The sequence below is a fragment of the Oncorhynchus mykiss genome, chromosome 16 (genome assembly GCF_057628025.1).
Source record: "Oncorhynchus mykiss isolate SJ-2025 chromosome 16, ASM5762802v1, whole genome shotgun sequence".
Taxonomy (NCBI): domain Eukaryota; kingdom Metazoa; phylum Chordata; class Actinopteri; order Salmoniformes; family Salmonidae; genus Oncorhynchus; species Oncorhynchus mykiss.
This window is the reverse complement of record NC_143037.1, coordinates 74,578,423-74,596,973: the sequence shown is the minus strand read 5'-3', so window position 1 is coordinate 74,596,973 and position 18,551 is coordinate 74,578,423. Positions and strand designations below refer to the sequence as shown.

General features: G+C 40.5%; 25 non-coding genes across 25 annotated transcripts; all 25 read left to right on the top strand.

Moving 5' to 3' along the window:
* Window positions 1-766: 766 nt before the first annotated feature.
* trnat-cgu (transfer RNA threonine (anticodon CGU)) lies at window positions 767-840 on the top strand. The gene has a single exon. It is a non-coding gene; the product is annotated as a tRNA-Thr (tRNA).
* Window positions 841-1,691: 851 nt separating this feature from the next.
* Window positions 1,692-1,765, top strand: trnat-cgu (transfer RNA threonine (anticodon CGU)). The gene has a single exon. It is a non-coding gene; the product is annotated as a tRNA-Thr (tRNA).
* An 856-nt stretch (window positions 1,766-2,621) lies between these two features.
* trnat-cgu (transfer RNA threonine (anticodon CGU)) lies at window positions 2,622-2,695 on the top strand. Its single transcript has one exon. It is a non-coding gene; the product is annotated as a tRNA-Thr (tRNA).
* Window positions 2,696-3,550: 855 nt separating this feature from the next.
* Window positions 3,551-3,624, top strand: trnat-cgu (transfer RNA threonine (anticodon CGU)). Its single transcript has one exon. It is a non-coding gene; the product is annotated as a tRNA-Thr (tRNA).
* Window positions 3,625-4,475: 851 nt separating this feature from the next.
* On the top strand, window positions 4,476-4,549 carry trnat-cgu (transfer RNA threonine (anticodon CGU)). The gene has a single exon. It is a non-coding gene; the product is annotated as a tRNA-Thr (tRNA).
* Window positions 4,550-5,400: 851 nt separating this feature from the next.
* On the top strand, window positions 5,401-5,474 carry trnat-cgu (transfer RNA threonine (anticodon CGU)). The gene has a single exon. It is a non-coding gene; the product is annotated as a tRNA-Thr (tRNA).
* A 274-nt stretch (window positions 5,475-5,748) lies between these two features.
* On the top strand, window positions 5,749-5,820 carry trnah-gug (transfer RNA histidin (anticodon GUG)). The gene has a single exon. It is a non-coding gene; the product is annotated as a tRNA-His (tRNA).
* A 504-nt stretch (window positions 5,821-6,324) lies between these two features.
* trnat-cgu (transfer RNA threonine (anticodon CGU)) lies at window positions 6,325-6,398 on the top strand. Its single transcript has one exon. It is a non-coding gene; the product is annotated as a tRNA-Thr (tRNA).
* An 851-nt stretch (window positions 6,399-7,249) lies between these two features.
* Window positions 7,250-7,323, top strand: trnat-cgu (transfer RNA threonine (anticodon CGU)). Its single transcript has one exon. It is a non-coding gene; the product is annotated as a tRNA-Thr (tRNA).
* Window positions 7,324-8,173: 850 nt separating this feature from the next.
* trnat-cgu (transfer RNA threonine (anticodon CGU)) lies at window positions 8,174-8,247 on the top strand. The gene has a single exon. It is a non-coding gene; the product is annotated as a tRNA-Thr (tRNA).
* An 850-nt stretch (window positions 8,248-9,097) lies between these two features.
* Window positions 9,098-9,171, top strand: trnat-cgu (transfer RNA threonine (anticodon CGU)). The gene has a single exon. It is a non-coding gene; the product is annotated as a tRNA-Thr (tRNA).
* An 851-nt stretch (window positions 9,172-10,022) lies between these two features.
* trnat-cgu (transfer RNA threonine (anticodon CGU)) lies at window positions 10,023-10,096 on the top strand. Its single transcript has one exon. It is a non-coding gene; the product is annotated as a tRNA-Thr (tRNA).
* An 850-nt stretch (window positions 10,097-10,946) lies between these two features.
* trnat-cgu (transfer RNA threonine (anticodon CGU)) lies at window positions 10,947-11,020 on the top strand. The gene has a single exon. It is a non-coding gene; the product is annotated as a tRNA-Thr (tRNA).
* A 274-nt stretch (window positions 11,021-11,294) lies between these two features.
* trnah-gug (transfer RNA histidin (anticodon GUG)) lies at window positions 11,295-11,366 on the top strand. The gene has a single exon. It is a non-coding gene; the product is annotated as a tRNA-His (tRNA).
* A 505-nt stretch (window positions 11,367-11,871) lies between these two features.
* On the top strand, window positions 11,872-11,945 carry trnat-cgu (transfer RNA threonine (anticodon CGU)). Its single transcript has one exon. It is a non-coding gene; the product is annotated as a tRNA-Thr (tRNA).
* A 274-nt stretch (window positions 11,946-12,219) lies between these two features.
* On the top strand, window positions 12,220-12,291 carry trnah-gug (transfer RNA histidin (anticodon GUG)). The gene has a single exon. It is a non-coding gene; the product is annotated as a tRNA-His (tRNA).
* A 505-nt stretch (window positions 12,292-12,796) lies between these two features.
* On the top strand, window positions 12,797-12,870 carry trnat-cgu (transfer RNA threonine (anticodon CGU)). The gene has a single exon. It is a non-coding gene; the product is annotated as a tRNA-Thr (tRNA).
* Window positions 12,871-13,719: 849 nt separating this feature from the next.
* Window positions 13,720-13,793, top strand: trnat-cgu (transfer RNA threonine (anticodon CGU)). The gene has a single exon. It is a non-coding gene; the product is annotated as a tRNA-Thr (tRNA).
* A 1,199-nt stretch (window positions 13,794-14,992) lies between these two features.
* trnah-gug (transfer RNA histidin (anticodon GUG)) lies at window positions 14,993-15,064 on the top strand. Its single transcript has one exon. It is a non-coding gene; the product is annotated as a tRNA-His (tRNA).
* Window positions 15,065-15,569: 505 nt separating this feature from the next.
* trnat-cgu (transfer RNA threonine (anticodon CGU)) lies at window positions 15,570-15,643 on the top strand. The gene has a single exon. It is a non-coding gene; the product is annotated as a tRNA-Thr (tRNA).
* A 274-nt stretch (window positions 15,644-15,917) lies between these two features.
* Window positions 15,918-15,989, top strand: trnah-gug (transfer RNA histidin (anticodon GUG)). The gene has a single exon. It is a non-coding gene; the product is annotated as a tRNA-His (tRNA).
* A 505-nt stretch (window positions 15,990-16,494) lies between these two features.
* trnat-cgu (transfer RNA threonine (anticodon CGU)) lies at window positions 16,495-16,568 on the top strand. Its single transcript has one exon. It is a non-coding gene; the product is annotated as a tRNA-Thr (tRNA).
* A 274-nt stretch (window positions 16,569-16,842) lies between these two features.
* trnah-gug (transfer RNA histidin (anticodon GUG)) lies at window positions 16,843-16,914 on the top strand. Its single transcript has one exon. It is a non-coding gene; the product is annotated as a tRNA-His (tRNA).
* A 505-nt stretch (window positions 16,915-17,419) lies between these two features.
* trnat-cgu (transfer RNA threonine (anticodon CGU)) lies at window positions 17,420-17,493 on the top strand. The gene has a single exon. It is a non-coding gene; the product is annotated as a tRNA-Thr (tRNA).
* An 851-nt stretch (window positions 17,494-18,344) lies between these two features.
* On the top strand, window positions 18,345-18,418 carry trnat-cgu (transfer RNA threonine (anticodon CGU)). Its single transcript has one exon. It is a non-coding gene; the product is annotated as a tRNA-Thr (tRNA).
* Window positions 18,419-18,551: the final 133 nt, after the last annotated feature.

Sequence of the window (18,551 nt, the reverse complement as noted above, 5' to 3'; positions counted from 1 at the left end):
GAGATAATGTGAGGAGGATGCAATTGAGATATTCCAATGTCACGGAAAAAGGGCACTTTTTGAATGTGTAAAGCTCTACTGTTTCTTCACTTTATTCATTATCGAGACCAATATGAAAAGTGTTTAGCCAGTTTGTGCACATCACTTTCACAGCCTATGAAGGCTTTACAAAGCCACCTCTTGTAGCCAGCCGTGATCGTATAGTGGTTAGTACTCTGCGTTGTGGCTGCAGCAACCCCGGTTCGAATCCGGGTCACGGCACTGCAATATACTTTCAGAAGGGTTGTTTTTTGAACAGGTTAAGACTTACTCTGAAAGCTAAGAAACTCAGCAACTCTCCCTTTTGACAAAGTTCCCCAGCATATCGTAGGTTAATTACTTACACGAACTGATTCATCTGCTGTTTCAGAGGTTTTTACCATTTTTAAGCTCGAGAGCCAAATGAGAAATGCAGTGTCCTCGAACGACCAACATTATGAAGAAATGGTGTATGATTCTGAATGTTTACTCATATCTCGCGACCCACCCATGTTAATAACTGCTTTGGGTCCCAAATCATAGTTTAAGTATCCATGGCAGAGGTTCTTGAGTTTATTCATCTCGAGACCCAAATGAAAAATGTACTGTCCTCGAATGACCAATATTAGTAAAAGACATCTCTTTTGTGATGTGATTTTGCTAGACAGAGATGTAGGTTAAATTAATGATACTGGTTTGATTCAAATAGGTGTGGGTGTTCACATCTGCAAAATATATCTCTTTCATGGGTGCTGTGGCTTAGTTGGTTAAAGTGCCTGTCTAGTGAACAGGAGATCCTGAGTTCAAATCTCAGCAGCACCTTTTCAAGCATTTTATTGTACACATTGGTGGAGAAGGTCAGAGGGGAGGGCACTCAGGTTTTCTCACCAATCGGTTTAGAGAATTAGAGATGATGTGAGGAGGATGCAATTGAGATATTCCAATGTCACGGAAAAAGGGCACTTTTTGAATGTGTAAAGCTCAACTGTTTCTTCACTTTATTCATTATTGAGACCAATATGAAAAGTGTTTAGCCAGTTTGTGCACATCACTTTCACAGCCTATGAAGGCTTTACAAAGCCACCTCTTGTAGCCAGCCGTGATCGTATAGTGGTTAGTACTCTGCGTTGTGGCTGCAGCAACCCCGGTTCGAATCCGGGTCACGGCACTGCAATATACTTTCAGAAGGGTTGTTTTTTGAACAGGTTAAGACTTACTCTGAAAGCTAAGAAACTCAGCAACTCTCCCTTTTGACAAAGTTCCCCAGCATATCGTAGGTTAATTACTTACACGAACTGATTCATCTGCTGTTTCAGAGGTTTTTACCATTTTTAAGCTCGAGAGCCAAATGAGAAATGCAGTGTCCTCGAACGACCAACATTATGAAGAAATGGTGTATGATTCTGAATGTTTACTCATATCTCGCGACCCACCCATGTTAATAACTGCTTTGGGTCCCAAATCATAGTTTAAGTATCCATGGCAGAGGTTCTTGAGTTTATTCATCTCGAGACCCAAATGAAAAATGTACTGTCCTCGAATGACCAATATTAGTAAAAGACATTTCTTTTGTGATGTGATTTTGCTAGACAGAGATGTGGGTTAAATTAATGAGAATGGTTTGATTCAAATAGGTGTGGGTGTTCACATCTGCAAAATATATCTCTTTCATGGGTGCTGTGGCTTAGTTGGTTAAAGTGCCTGTCTCGTAAACAGGAGATCCTGAGTTCAAATCTCAGCAGTACCTTTTCAAGCATTTTATTGTACACATTGGTGGAGAAGGTCAGAGGGGAGGGCACTCAGGTTTTCTCACCAATCGGTTTAGAGAATTAGAGATGATGTGAGGAGGATGCAATTGAGATATTCCAATGTCACGGAAAAAGGGCACTTTTTGAATGTGTAAAGCTCAACTGTTTCTTCACTTTATTCATTATCGAGACCAATATGAAAAGTGTTTAGCCAGCTTGTGCACATCACTTTCACAGTCTATGTAGGCTTTACAAAGCCACCTCTTGTAGCCAGCCGTGATCGTATAGTGGTTAGTACTCTGCGTTGTGGCCGCAGCAACCCCGGTTCGAATCCGGGTCAGGGCACTGCAATGTAATTTCATAAGGGTTGTTTTTTGAACAGGTTAAGACTTACTCTGAAAGATAAGAAACTCAGCAACTCTCCCTTTTGACAAAGTTCCCCAGCATATCGTAGGTTAATTACTTACACGAACTGATTCATCTGCTGTTTCAGAGGTTTTTACCATTTTTAAGCTCGAGAGCCAAATGAGAAATGCAGTGTCCTCGAACGACCAACATTATGAAGAAATGGTGTATGATTCTGAATGTTTACTCACATCTCGCGACCCACCTATGACATGTTAATAACTGCTTTGTGTCCCAAATCATAGTTTAAGAATCCATGTCAGAGGTTCTTGAGTTTATTCATCTCGAGACCCAAATGAAAAATGTACTGTCCTCGAATGACCAATATTAGTAAAAGACATCTCTTTTGTGATGTGATTTTGCTAGACAGAGATGTAGGTTAAATTAATGATACTGGTTTGATTCAAATAGGTGTGGGTGTTCACATCTGCAAAATATATCTCTTTCATGGGTGCTGTGGCTTAGTTGGTTAAAGTGCCTGTCTAGTGAACAGGAGATCCTGAGTTCAAATCTCAGCAGCACCTTTTCAAGCATTTTATTGTACACATTGGTGGAGAAGGTCAGAGGGGAGGGCACTCAGGTTTTCTCACCAATCGGTTTAGAGAATTAGAGATGATGTGAGGAGGATGCAATTGAGATATTCCAATGTCACGGAAAAAGGGCACTTTTTGAATGTGTAAAGCTCAACTGTTTCTTCACTTTATTCATTATTGAGACCAATATGAAAAGTGTTTAGCCAGTTTGTGCACATCACTTTCACAGCCTATGTAGGCTTTACAAAGCCACCTCTTGTAGCCAGCCGTGATCGTTTAGTGGTTAGTACTCTGCGTTGTGGCCGCAGCAAACCCGGTTCGAATCCGGGTCAGGGCACTGCAATGTAATTTCATAAGGGGTGTTTTTTGAACAGGTTAAGACTTACTCTGAAAGATAAGAAACTCAGCAACTCTCCCTTTTGACAAAGTTCCCCAGCATATCGTAGGTTAATTACTTACACGAACTGATTCATCTGCTGTTTCAGAGGTTTTACCATTTTTAAGCTCGAGAGCCAAATGAGAAATGCAGTGTCCTCGAACAAACAACATTATGAAGAAATGGTGTATGATTCTGAATGTTTACTCACATCTCGCGACCCACCTATGACATGTTAATAACTGCTTTGTGTCCCAAATCATAGTTTAAGAATCCATGTCAGAGGTTCTTGAGTTTATTCATCTCGAGACCCAAATGAAAAATGTACTGTCCTCGAATGACCAATATTAGTAAAAGACATCTCTTTTGTGATGTGATTTTGCTAGACAGAGATGTAGGTTAAATTAATGATACTGGTTTGATTCAAATAGGTGTGGGTGTTCACATCTGCAAAATATATCTCTTTCATGGGTGCTGTGGCTTAGTTGGTTAAAGTACCTGTCTCGTAAACAGGAGATCCTGAGTTCAAATCTCAGCAGCACCTTTTCAAGCATTTTATTGTACACATTGGTGGAGAAGTTCAGAAGGGAGGGCACTCAGGTTTTCTCACCAATCGGTTTAGAGAATTAGAGATGATGTGAGGAGGATGCAATTGAGATATACCAATGTCACGGAAAAAGGGCACTTTTTGAATGTGTAAAGCTCGACTGTATCTTCACTTTATTCATTAACGAGACCAATATGAAAAGTGTTTAGCCAGCTTGTGCACATCACTTTCACAGCCTATGTAGGCTTTACAAAGCCACCTCTTGTAGCCAGCCGTGATCGTATAGTGGTTAGTACTCTGCGTTGTGGCCGCAGCAACCCCGGTTCGAATCCGGGTCAGGGCACTGCAATGTAATTTCATAAGGGTTGTTTTTTGAACAGGTTAAGACTTACTCTGAAAGATAAGAAACTCAGCAACTCTCCCTTTTGACAAAGTTCCCCAGCATATCGTAGGTTAATTACTTACACGAACTGATTCATCTGCTGTTTCAGAGGTTTTTACCATTTTTAAGCTCGAGAGCCAAATGAGAAATGCAGTGTCCTCGAACGACCAACATTATGAAGAAATGGTGTATGATTCTGAATGTTTACTCATATCTCGCGACCCACCCATGTTAATAACTGCTTTGGGTCCCAAATCATAGTTTAAGTATCCATGGCAGAGGTTCTTGAGTTTATTCATCTCGAGACCCAAATGAAAAATGTACTGTCCTCGAATGACCAATATTAGTAAAAGACATCTCTTTTGTGATGTGATTTTGCTAGACAGAGATGTAGGTTAAATTAATGAGAATGGTTTGATTCAAATAGGTGTGGGTGTTCACATCTGAAAAATATATCGGTTACATGGGTGCTGTGGCTTAGTTGGTTAAAGTGCCTGTCTCGTAAACAGGAGATCCTGAGTTCAAATCTCAGCAGTACCTTTTCAAGCATTTTATTGTACACATTGGTGGAGAAGTTCAGAAGGGAGGGCACTCAGGTTTTCTCACCAATCGGTTTAGAGAATTAGAGATAATGTGAGGAGGATGCAATTGAGATATTCCAATGTCACGGAAAAAGGGCACTTTTTGAATGTGTAAAGCTCAACTGTTTCTTCACTTTATTCATTATCGAGACCAATATGAAAAGTGTTTAGCCAGTTTGTGCACATCACTTTCACAGCCTATGTAGGCTTTACAAAACCACCTCTTGTAGCCAGCCGTGATCGTATAGTGGTTAGTACTCTGCGTTGTGGCCGCAGCAACCCCGGTTCGAATCCGGGTCATGGCACTGCAATATACTTTCAGAAGGGTTGTTTTTTGAACAGGTTAAGACTTACTCTGAAAGCTAAGAAACTCAGCAACTCTCCCTTTTGACAAAGTTCCCCAGCATATCGTAGGTTAATTACTTACACGAACTGATTCATCTGCTGTTTCAGAGGTTTTTACCATTTTTAAGCTCGAGAGCCAAATGAGAAATGCAGTGTCCTCGAACGACCAACATTATGAAGAAATGGTGTATGATTCTGAATGTTTACTCATATCTCGCGACCCACCCATGTTAATAACTGCTTTGGGTCCCAAATCATAGTTTAAGTATCCATGGCAGAGGTTCTTGAGTTTATTCATCTCGAGACCCAAATGAAAAATGTACTGTCCTCGAATGACCAATATTAGTAAAAGACATCTCTTTTGTGATGTGATTTTGCTAGACAGAGATGTAGGTTAAATTAATGATACTGGTTTGATTCAAATAGGTGTGGGTGTTCACATCTGCAAAATATATCTCTTTCATGGGTGCTGGTGCTTAGTTGGTTAAAGTGCCTGTCTCGTAAACAGGAGATCCTGAGTTCAAATCTCAGCAGTACCTTTTCAAGCATTTTATTGTACACATTGGTGGAGAAGTTCAGAAGGGAGGGCACTCAGGTTTTCTCACCAATCGATTTAGAGAATTAGAGATAATGTGAGGAGGATGCAATTGAGATATTCCAATGTCACGGAAAAAGGGCACTTTTTGAATGTGTAAAGCTCAACTGTTTCTTCACTTTATTCATTATCGAGACCAATATGAAAAGTGTTTAGCCAGTTTGTGCACATCACTTTCACAGCCTATGTAGGCTTTACAAAACCACCTCTTGTAGCCAGCCGTGATCGTATAGTGGTTAGTACTCTGCGTTGTGGCCGCAGCAACCCCGGTTCGAATCCGGGTCACGGCACTGCAATGTACTTTCAGAAGGGTTGTTTTTTGAACAGGTTAAGACTTACTCTGAAAGCTAAGAAACTCAGCAACTCTCCCTTTTGACAAAGTTCCCCAGCATATCGTAGGTTAATTACTTACATGAACTGATTCATCTGCTGTTTCAGAGGTTTTTACCATTTTTAAGCTCGAGATCCAAATGAGAAATGCAGTGTCCTCGAACGACCAACATTATGAAGAAATGGTGTATGATTCTGAATGTTTACTCATATCTCGCGACCCACCCATGTTAATAACTGCTTTGGGTCCCAAATCATAGTTTAAGTATCCATGGCAGAGGTTCTTGAGTTTATTCATCTCGAGACCCAAATGAAAAATGTACTGTCCTCGAATGACCAATATTAGTAAAAGACATCTCTTTTGTGATGTGATTTTGCTAGACAGAGATGTGGGTTAAATTAATGAGAATGGTTTGATTCAAATAGGTGTGGGTGTTCACATCTGGAAAAATATCTCTTTCATGGGTGCTGTGGCTTAGTTGGTTAAAGTGCCTGTCTCGTAAACAGGAGATCCTGAGTTCAAATCTCAGCAGTACCTTTTCAAGCATTTTATTGTACACATTGGTGGAGAAGGTCAGAGGGGAGGGCACTCAGGTTTTCTCACCAATCGGTTTAGAGAATTAGAGATGATGTGAGGAGGATGCAATTGAGATATTCCAATGTCACGGAAAAAGGGCACTTTTTGAATGTGTAAAGCTCAACTGTTTCTTCACTTTATTCATTATCGAGACCAATATGAAAAGTGTTTAGCCAGTTTGTGCACATCACTTTCACAGCCTATGTAGGCTTTACAAAGCCACCTCTTGTAGCCAGCCGTGATCGTATAGTGGTTAGTACTCTGCGTTGTGGCTGCAGCAACCCCGGTTCGAATCCTGGTCACGGCACTGCAATGTACTTTCAGAAGGGTTGTTTTTTGAACAGGTTAAGACTTACTCTGAAAGCTAAGAAACTCAGCAACTCTCCCTTTTGACAAAGTTCCCCAGCACATCGTAGGTTAATTACTTACACGAACTGATTCATCTGCTGTTTCAGAGGTTTTTACCATTTTTAAGCTCGAGAGCCAAATGAGAAATGCAGTGTCCTCGAACGACCAACATTATGAAGAAATGGTGTATGATTCTGAATGTTTACTCATATCTCGCGACCCACCCATGTTAATAACTGCTTTGGGTCCCAAATCATAGTTTAAGTATCCATGGCAGAGGTTCTTGAGTTTATTCATCTCGAGACCCAAATGAAAAATGTACTGTCTTCGAATGACCAATATTAGTAAAAGACATCTCTTTTATGATGTGATTTTGCTAGACAGAGATGTAGGTTAAATTAATGATACTGGTTTGATTCAAATAGGTGTGGGTGTTCACATCTGCAAAATATATCTCTGTCATGGGTGCTGTGGCTTAGTTGGTTAAAGTGCCTGTCTCGTAAACAGGAGATCCTGAGTTCAAATCTCAGCAGTACCTTTTCAAGCATTTTATTGTACACATTGGTGGAGAAGGTCAGAGGGGAGGGCACTCAGGTTTTCTCACCAATCGGTTTAGAGAATTAGAGATAATGTGAGGAGGATGCAATTGAGATATTCCAATGTCACGGAAAAAGGGCACTTTTTGAATGTGTAAAGCTCAACTGTTTCTTCACTTTATTCATTATCGAGACCAATATGAAAAGTGTTTAGCCAGTTTGTGCACATCACTTTCACAGCCTATGTAGGCTTTACAAAACCACCTCTTGTAGCCAGCCGTGATCGTATAGTGGTTAGTACTCTGCGTTGTGGCCGCAGCAACCCTGGTTCGAATCCGGGTCACGGCACTGCAATGTACTTTCAGAAGGGTTGTTTTTTGAACAGGTTAAGACTTACTCTGAAAGCTAAGAAACTCAGCAACTCTCCCTTTTGACAAAGTTCCCCAGCATATCGTAGGTTAATTACTTACATGAACTGATTCATCTGCTGTTTCAGAGGTTTTTACCATTTTTAAGCTCGAGAGCCAAATGAGAAATGCAGTGTCCTCGAACGACCAACATTATGAAGAAATGGTGTATGATTCTGAATGTTTACTCATATCTCGCGACCCACCCATGTTAATAACTGCTTTGGGTCCCAAATCATAGTTTAAGTATCCATGGCAGAGGTTCTTGAGTTTATTCATCTCGAGACCCAAATGAAAAATGTACTGTCCTCGAATGACCAATATTAGTAAAAGACATCTTTTTTGTGATGTGATTTTGCTAGACAGAGATGTGGGTTAAATTAATGAGAATGGTTTGATTCAAATAGGTGTGGGTGTTCACATCTGGAAAAATATCTCTTTCATGGGTGCTGTGGCTTAGTTGGTTAAAGTGCCTGTCTCGTAAACAGGAGATCCTGAGTTCAAATCTCAGCAGTACCTTTTCAAGCATTTTATTGTACACATTGGTGGAGAAGGTCAGAGGGGAGGGCACTCAGGTTTTCTCACCAATCGGTTTAGAGAATTAGAGATGATGTGAGGAGGATGCAATTGAGATATTCCAATGTCACGGAAAAAGGGCACTTTTTGAATGTGTAAAGCTCAACTGTTTCTTCACTTTATTCATTATCGAGACCAATATGAAAAGTGTTTAGCCAGTTTGTGCACATCACTTTCACAGCCTATGTAGGCTTTACAAAACCACCTCTTGTAGCCAGCCGTGATCGTATAGTGGTTAGTACTCTGCGTTGTGGCCGCAGCAACCCTGGTTCGAATCCGGGTCACGGCACTGCAATGTACTTTCAGAAGGGTTGTTTTTTGAACAGGTTAAGACTTACTCTGAAAGCTAAGAAACTCAGCAACTCTCCCTTTTGACAAAGTTCCCCAGCATATCGTAGGTTAATTACTTACATGAACTGATTCATCTGCTGTTTCAGAGGTTTTTACCATTTTTAAGCTCGAGAGCCAAATGAGAAATGCAGTGTCCTCGAACGACCAACATTATGAAGAAATGGTGTATGATTCTGAATGTTTACTCATATCTCGCGACCCACCCATGTTAATAACTGCTTTGGGTCCCAAATCATAGTTTAAGTATCCATGGCAGAGGTTCTTGAGTTTATTCATCTCGAGACCCAAATGAAAAATGTACTGTCCTCGAATGACCAATATTAGTAAAAGACATCTTTTTTGTGATGTGATTTTGCTAGACAGAGATGTGGGTTAAATTAATGAGAATGGTTTGATTCAAATAGGTGTGGGTGTTCACATCTGGAAAAATATCTCTTTCATGGGTGCTGTGACTTAGTTGGTTAAAGTGCCTGTCTCGTAAACAGGAGATCCTGAGTTCAAATCTCAGCAGTACCTTTTCAAGCATTATATTGTACACATTGGTGGAGAAGGTCAGAGGGGAGGGCACTCAGGTTTTCTCACCAATCGGTTTAGAGAATTAGAGATGATGTGAGGAGGATGCAATTGAGATATTCCAATGTCACGGAAAAAGGGCACTTTTTGAATGTGTAAAGCTCAACTGTTTCTTCACTTTATTCATTATCGAGACCAATATGAAAAGTGTTTAGCCAGTTTGTGCACATCACTTTCACAGCCTATGTAGGCTTTACAAAGCCACCTCTTGTAGCCAGCCGTGATCGTATAGTGGTTAGTACTCTGCGTTGTGGCTGCAGCAACCCTGGTTCGAATCCGGGTCACGGCACTGCAATGTACTTTCAGAAGGGTTGTTTTTTGAACAGGTTAAGACTTACTCTGAAAGCTAAGAAACTCAGCAACTCTCCCTTTTGACAAAGTTCCCCAGCACATCGTAGGTTAATTACTTACACGAACTGATTCATCTGCTGTTTCAGAGGTTTTTACCATTTTTAAGCTCGAGAGCCAAATGAGAAATGCAGTGTCCTCGAACGACCAACATTATGAAGAAATGGTGTATGATTCTGAATGTTTACTCATATCTCGCGACCCACCCATGTTAATAACTGCTTTGGGTCCCAAATCATAGTTTAAGTATCCATGGCAGAGGTTCTTGAGTTTATGCATCTCGAGACCCAAATGAAAAATGTACTGTCCTCGAATGACCAATATTAGTAAAAGACATCTCTTTTGTGATGTGATTTTGCTAGACAGAGATGTGGGTTAAATTAATGAGAATGGTTTGATTCAAATAGGTGTGGGTGTTCACATCTGAAAAATATATCAGTTACATGGGTGCTGTGGCTTAGTTGGTTAAAGTGCCTGTCTCGTAAACAGGAGATCCTGAGTTCAAATCTCAGCAGTACCTTTTCAAGCATTTTATTGTACACATTGGTGGAGAAGGTCAGAGGGGAGGGCACTCAGGCTTTCTCACCAATCGGTTTAGAGAATTAGAGATGATGTGAGGAGGATGCAATTGAGATATTCCAATGTCACGGAAAAAGGGCACTTTTTGAATGTGTAAAGCTCAACTGTTTCTTCACTTCATTCATTATCGAGACCAATATGAAAAGTGTTTAGCCAGTTTGTGCACATCACTTTCACAGCCTATGTAGGCTTTACAAAGCCACCTCTTGTAGCCAGCCGTGATCGTATAGTGGTTAGTACTCTGCGTTGTGGCTGTAGCAACCCTGGTTCGAATCCGGGTCACGGCACTGCAATGTACTTTCAAAAGGGTTGTTTTTTGAACAGGTTAAGACTTACTCTGAAAGCTAAGAAACTCAGCAACTCTCCCTTTTGACAAAGTTCCCCAGCACATCGTAGGTTAATTACTTACACGAACTGATTCATCTGCTGTTTCAGAGGTTTTTACCATTTTTAAGCTCGAGAGCCAAATGAGAAATGCAGTGTCCTCGAACGACCAACATTATGAAGAAATGGTGTATGATTCTGAATGTTTACTCATATCTCGCGACCCACCCATGTTAATAACTGCTTTGGGTCCCAAATCATAGTTTAAGTATCCATGGCAGAGGTTCTTGAGTTTATGCATCTCGAGACCCAAATGAAAAATGTACTGTCCTCGAATGACCAATATTAGTAAAAGACATCTCTTTTGTGATGTGATTTTGCTAGACAGAGATGTGGGTTAAATTAATGAGAATGGTTTGATTCAAATAGGTGTGGGTGTTCACATCTGGAAAAATATCTCTTTCATGGGTGCTGTGGCTTAGTTGGTTAAAGTGCCTGTCTCGTAAACAGGAGATCCTGAGTTCAAATCTCAGCAGTACCTTTTCAAGCATTTTATTGTACACATTGGTGGAGAAGGTCAGAAGGGAGGGCACTCAGGCTTTCTCACCAATCGGTTTAGAGAATTAGAGATAATGTGAGGAGGATGCAATTGAGATATGCCAATGTCACGGAAAAAGGGCACTTTTTGAATGTGTAAAGCTCAACTGTTTCTTCACTTCATTCATTATCGAGACCAATATGAAAAGTGTTTAGCCAGTTTGTGCACATCACTTTCACAGCCTATGTAGGCTTTACAAAGCCACCTCTTGTAGCCAGCCGTGATCGTATAGTGGTTAGTACTCTGCGTTGTGGCCGCAGCAACCCCGGTTCGAATCCGGGTCACGGCACTGCAATGTAATTTCATAAGGGTTGTTTTTTGAACAGGTTAAGACTTACTCTGAAAGCTAAGAAACTCAGCAACTCTCCCTTTTGACAAAGTTACCCAGCATATCGTAGGTTCATTACTTACATGAACTGATTCATCTGCTGTTTCAGAGGTTTTTACCATTTTTAAGCTCGAGAGCCAAATGAGAAATGCAGAGTCCTCAAACGACCAACATTATGAAGAAATGGTGTATGATTCTGAATGTTTACTCATATCTCGCGACCCACCCATGTTAATAACTACTTTGGGTCCCAAATCATAGTTTAAGTATCCATGGCAGAGGTTCTTGAGTTTATTCATCTCGAGACCCAAATGAAAAATGTACTGTCCTCGAATGACCAATATTAGTAAAAGACATCTCTTTTATGATGTGATTTTGCTAGACAGAGATGTAGGTTAAATTAATGATACTGGTTTGATTCAAATAGGTGTGGGTGTTCACATCTGCAAAATATATCTCTGTCATGGGTGCTGTGGCTTAGTTGGTTAAAGTGCCTGTCTCGTAAACAGGAGATCCTGAGTTCAAATCTCAGCAGTACCTTTTCAAGCATTTTATTGTACACATTGGTGGAGAAGTTCAGAAGGGAGGGCACTCAGGTTTTCTCACCAATCGGTTTAGAGAATTAGAGATAATGTGAGGAGGATGCAATTGAGATATTCCAATGTCACGGAAAAAGGGCACTTTTTGAATGTGTAAAGCTCAACTGTTTCTTCACTTTATTCATTATCGAGACCAATATGAAAAGTGTTTAGCCAGTTTGTGCACATCACTTTCACAGCCTATGTAGGCTTTACAAAACCACCTCTTGTAGCCAGCCGTGATCGTATAGTGGTTAGTACTCTGCGTTGTGGCCGCAGCAACCCCGGTTCGAATCCGGGTCACGGCACTGCAATGTACTTTCAGAAGGGTTGTTTTTTGAACAGGTTAAGACTTACTCTGAAAGCTAAGAAACTCAGCAACTCTCCCTTTTGACAAAGTTCCCCAGCATATCGTAGGTTAATTACTTACATGAACTGATTCATCTGCTGTTTCAGAGGTTTTTACCATTTTTAAGCTCGAGAGCCAAATGAGAAATGCAGAGTCCTCAAACGACCAACATTATGAAGAAATGGTGTATGATTCTGAATGTTTACTCATATCTCGCGACCCACCCATGTTAATAACTGCTTTGGGTCCCAAATCATAGTTTAAGTATCCATGGCAGAGGTTCTTGAGTTTATTCATCTCGAGACCCAAATGAAAAATGTACTGTCCTCGAATGACCAATATTAGTAAAAGACATCTCTTTTGTGATGTGATTTTGCTAGACAGAGATGTAGGTTAAATTAATGATACTGGTTTGATTCAAATAGGTGTGGGTGTTCACATCTGCAAAATATATCTCTTTCATGGGTGCTGTGGCTTAGTTGGTTAAAGTGCCTGTCTCGTAAACAGGAGATCCTGAGTTCAAATCTCAGCAGTACCTTTTCAAGCATTTTATTGTACACATTGGTGGAGAAGTTCAGAAGGGAGGGCACTCAGGTTTTCTCACCAATCGGTTTAGAGAATTAGAGATGATGTGAGGAGGATGCAATTGAGATATTCCAATGTCACGTAAAAAGGGCACTTTTTGAATGTGTAAAGCTCAACTGTTTCTTCACTTTATTCATTATCGAGACCAATATGAAAAGTGTTTAGCCAGTTTGTGCACATCACTTTCACAGCCTATGTAGGCTTTACAAAGCCACCTCTTGTAGCCAGCCGTGATCGTATAGTGGTTAGTACTCTGCGTTGTGGCAGCAGCAACCCCGGTTCGAATCCGGGTCACGGCACTGCAATGTACTTTCAGAAGGGTTGTTTTTTGAACAGGTTAAGACTTACTCTGAAAGCTAAGAAACTCAGCAACTCTCCCTTTTGACAAAGTTCCCCAGCATATTGTAGGTTAATTACTTACACGAACTGATTCATCTGCTGTTTCAGAGGTTTTTACCATTTTTAAGCTCGAGAGCCAAATGAGAAATGCAGTCCTCAAATGACCAACATTATGAAGAAATGGTGTATGATTCTGAATGTTTACTCATATCTCGCGACCCACCCATGTTAATAACTGCTTTGGGTCCCAAATCATAGTTTAAGTATCCATGGCAGAGGTTCTTGAGTTTATTCATCTCGAGACCCAAATGAAAAATGTACTGTCCTCGAATGACCAATATTAGTAAAAGACATCTCTTTTGTGATGTGATTTTGCTAGACAGAGATGTAGGTTAAATTAATGATACTGGTTTGATTCAAATAGGTGTGGGTGTTCACATCTGCAAAATATATCTCTTTCATGGGTGCTGTGGCTTAGTTGGTTAAAGTGCCTGTCTCGTAAACAGGAGATCCTGAGTTCAAATCTCAGCAGTACCTTTTCAAGCATTTTATTGTACACATTGGTGGAGAAGGTCAGAGGGGAGGGCACTCAGGTTTTCTCACCAATCGGTTTAGAGAATTAGAGATCATGTGAGGAGGATGCAATTGAGATATTCCAATGTCACGGAAAAAGGGCACTTTTTGAATGTGTAAAGCTCTACTGTTTCTTCACTTTATTCAGTATCGAGACCAATATGAAAAGTGTTTAGCCGGTTTGTGCACATCACTTTCACAGCCTATGTAGGCTTTACAAAGCCACCTCTTGTAGCCAGGCGTGATCGTATAGTGGTTAGTACTCTGCGTTATGGCTGCAGCAACCCCGGTTTGAATCCGGGTCACGGCACTGCAATGTACTTTCAGAAGGGTTGTTTTTTGAACAGGTTAAGACTTACTCTGAAAGCTAAGAAACTCAGCAACTCTCTCTTTTGACAAAGTTCCCCAGCACATCGTAGGTTAATTACTTACACGAACTGATTCATCTGCTGTTTCAGAGGTTTTTACCATTTTTAAGCTCGAGAGCCAAATGAGAAATGCAGTGTCCTCGAACGACCAACATTATGAAGAAATGGTGTATGATTCTGAATGTTTACTCATATCTCGCGACCCACCCATGTTAATAACTGCTTTGGGTCCCAAATCATAGTTTAAGTATCCATGGCAGAGGTTCTTGAGTTAATTCATCTCGAGACCCAAATGAAAAATGTACTGTCCTTGAATGACCAATATTAGTAAAAGACATCTCTTTTGTGATGTAATTTTGCTAGACAGAGATGTGGGTTAAATTAATGAGACTGGTTTGATTCAAATAGGTGTGGGTGTTCACATCTGCAAAATATATCGACTTCATGGGTGCTGTGGCTTCGTTGGTTAAAATGCCTGTCTAGTAAACAGGAGATCCTGAGTTCAAATCTCAGCAGTACCTTTTCAAGCATTTTATTGTACACATTGGTGGAGAAGGTCAGAGGGGAGGGCACTCAGGTTTTCTCACCAATCGGTTTAGAGAATTAGAGATGATGTGAGGAGGATGCAATTGAGATATTCCAATGTCACGGAAAAAGGGCACTTTTTGAATGTGTAAAGCTCAACTGTTTCTTCACTTCATTCATTATCGAGACCAATATGAAAAGTGTTTAGCCAGTTTGTGCACATCACTTTCACAGCCTATGTAGGCTTTACAAAGCCACCTCTTGTAGCCAGCCGTGATCGTATAGTGGTTAGTACTCTGCGTTGTGGCCGCAGCAACCCCGGTTCGAATCCGGGTCACGGCACTGCAATGTAATTTCATAAGGGTTGTTTTTTGAACAGGTTAAGACTTACTCTGAAAGCTAAGAAACTCAGCAACTCTCCCTTTTGACAAAGTTACCCAGCATATCGTATGTTCATTACTTACATGAACTGATTCATCTGCTGTTTCAGAGGTTTTTACCATTTTTAAGCTCGAGAGCCAAATGAGAAATGCAGAGTCCTCAAACGACCAACATTATGAAGAAATGGTGTATGATTCTGAATGTTTACTCATATCTCGCGACCCACCCATGTTAATAACTACTTTGGGTCCCAAATCATAGTTTAAGTATCCATGGCAGAGGTTCTTGAGTTTATTCATCTCGAGACCCAAATGAAAAATGTACTGTCCTCGAATGACCAATATTAGTAAAAGACATCTCTTTTATGATGTGATTTTGCTAGACAGAGATGTAGGTTAAATTAATGATACTGGTTTGATTCAAATAGGTGTGGGTGTTCACATCTGCAAAATATATCTCTGTCATGGGTGCTGTGGCTTAGTTGGTTAAAGTGCCTGTCTCGTAAACAGGAGATCCTGAGTTCAAATCTCAGCAGTACCTTTTCAAGCATTTTATTGTACACATTGGTGGAGAAGGTCAGAGGGGAGGGCACTCAGGTTTTCTCACCAATCGGTTTAGAGAATTAGAGATGATGTGAGGAGGATGCAATTGAGATATTCCAATGTCACGGAAAAAGGGCACTTTTTGAATGTGTAAAGCTCAACTGTTTCTTCACTTCATTCATTATCGAGACCAATATGAAAAGTGTTTAGCCAGTTTGTGCACATCACTTTCACAGCCTATGTAGGCTTTACAAAGCCACCTCTTGTAGCCAGCCGTGATCGTATAGTGGTTAGTACTCTGCGTTGTGGCCGCAGCAACCCCGGTTCGAATCCGGGTCACGGCACTGCAATGTAATTTCATAAGGGTTGTTTTTTGAACAGGTTAAGACTTACTCTGAAAGCTAAGAAACTCAGCAACTCTCCCTTTTGACAAAGTTACCCAGCATATCGTATGTTCATTACTTACATGAACTGATTCATCTGCTGTTTCAGAGGTTTTTACCATTTTTAAGCTCGAGAGCCAAATGAGAAATGCAGAGTCCTCAAACGACCAACATTATGAAGAAATGGTGTATGATTCTGAATGTTTACTCATATCTCGCGACCCACCCATGTTAATAACTGCTTTGGGTCCCAAATCATAGTTTAAGTATCCATGGCAGAGGTTCTTGAGTTTATTCATCTCAAGACCCAAATGAAAAATGTACTGTCCTCGAATGACCAATATTAGTAAAAGACATCTCTTTTGTGATGTGATTTTGCTAGACAGAGATGTAGGTTAAATTAATGATACTGGTTTGATTCAAATAGGTGTGGGTGTTCACATCTGCAAAATATATCTCTGTCATGGGTGCTGTGGCTTAGTTGGTTAAAGTGCCTGTCTCGTAAACAGGAGATCCTGAGTTCAAATCTCAGCAGTACCTTTTCAAGCATTTTATTGTACACATTGGTGGAGAAGGTCAGAGGGGAGGGCACTCAGGTTTTCTCACCAATCGGTTTAGAGAATTAGAGATGATGTGAGGAGGATGCAATTGAGATATTCCAATGTCACGGAAAAAGGGCACTTTTTGAATGTGTAAAGCTCAACTGTTTCTTCACTTCATTCATTATCGAGACCAATATGAAAAGTGTTTAGCCAGTTTGTGCACATCACTTTCACAGCCTATGTAGGCTTTACAAAGCCACCTCTTGTAGCCAGCCGTGATCGTATAGTGGTTAGTACTCTGCGTTGTGGCCGCAGCAACCCCGGTTCGAATCCGGGTCACGGCACTGCAATGTAATTTCATAAGGGTTGTTTTTTGAACAGGTTAAGACTTACTCTGAAAGCTAAGAAACTCAGCAACTCTCCCTTTTGACAAAGTTACCCAGCATATCGTATGTTCATTACTTACATGAACTGATTCATCTGCTGTTTCAGAGGTTTTTACCATTTTTAAGCTCGAGAGCCAAATGAGAAATGCAGAGTCCTCAAACGACCAACATTATGAAGAAATGGTGTATGATTCTGAATGTTTACTCATATCTCGCGACCCACCCATGTTAATAACTACTTTGGGTCCCAAATCATAGTTTAAGTATCCATGGCAGAGGTTCTTGAGTTTATTCATCTCGAGACCCAAATGAAAAATGTACTGTCCTCGAATGACCAATATTAGTAAAAGACATCTCTTTTATGATGTGATTTTGCTAGACAGAGATGTAGGTTAAATTAATGATACTGGTTTGATTCAAATAGGTGTGGGTGTTCACATCTGCAAAATATATCTCTGTCATGGGTGCTGTGGCTTAGTTGGTTAAAGTACCTGTCTCGTAAACAGGAGATCCTGAGTTCAAATCTCAGCAGTACCTTTTCAAGCATTTTATTGTACACATTGGTGGAGAAGTTCAGAAGGGAGGGCACTCAGGTTTTCTCACCAATCGGTTTAGAGAATTAGAGATAATGTGAGGAGGATGCAATTGAGATATTCCAATGTCACGGAAAAAGGGCACTTTTTGAATGTGTAAAGCTCTACTGTTTCTTCACTTTATTCAGTATCGAGACCAATATGAAAAGTGTTTAGCCGGTTTGTGCACATCACTTTCACAGCCTATGTAGGCTTTACAAAGCCACCTCTTGTAGCCAGGCGTGATCGTATAGTGGTTAGTACTCTGCGTTATGGCTGCAGCAACCCCGGTTTGAATCCGGGTCACGGCACTGCAATGTACTTTCAGAAGGGTTGTTTTTTGAACAGGTTAAGACTTACTCTGAAAGCTAAGAAACTCAGAAACTATGCCTTTTGACAAAGTTCCCCAGCATATCGTAGGTTCATTACTTACATGAACTGATTCATCTGCTGTTTCAGAGGTTTTTACCATTTTTAAGCTCGAGAGCCAAATGAGAAATGCAGAGTCCTCAAACGACCAACATTATGAAGAAATGGTGTATGATTCTGAATGTTTACTCATATCTCGCGACCCACCCATGTTAATAACTGCTTTGGGTCCCAAATCATAGTTTAAGTATCCATGGCAGAGGTTCTTGAGTTTATTCATCTCAAGACCCAAATGAAAAATGTACTGTCCTCGAATGACCAATATTAGTAAAAGACATCTCTTTTGTGATGTGATTTTGCTAGACAGAGATGTAGGTTAAATTAATGATACTGGTTTGATTCAAATAGGTGTGGGTGTTCACATCTGCAAAATATATCTCTGTCATGGGTGCTGTGGCTTAGTTGGTTAAAGTACCTGTCTCGTAAACAGGAGATCCTGAGTTCAAATCTCAGCAGTACCTTTTCAAGCATTTTATTGTACACATTGGTGGAGAAGTTCAGAAGGGAGGGCACTCAGGTTTTCTCACCAATCGGTTTAGAGAATTAGAGATAATTTGAGGAGGATGCAATTGAGATATTCCAATGTCACGGAAA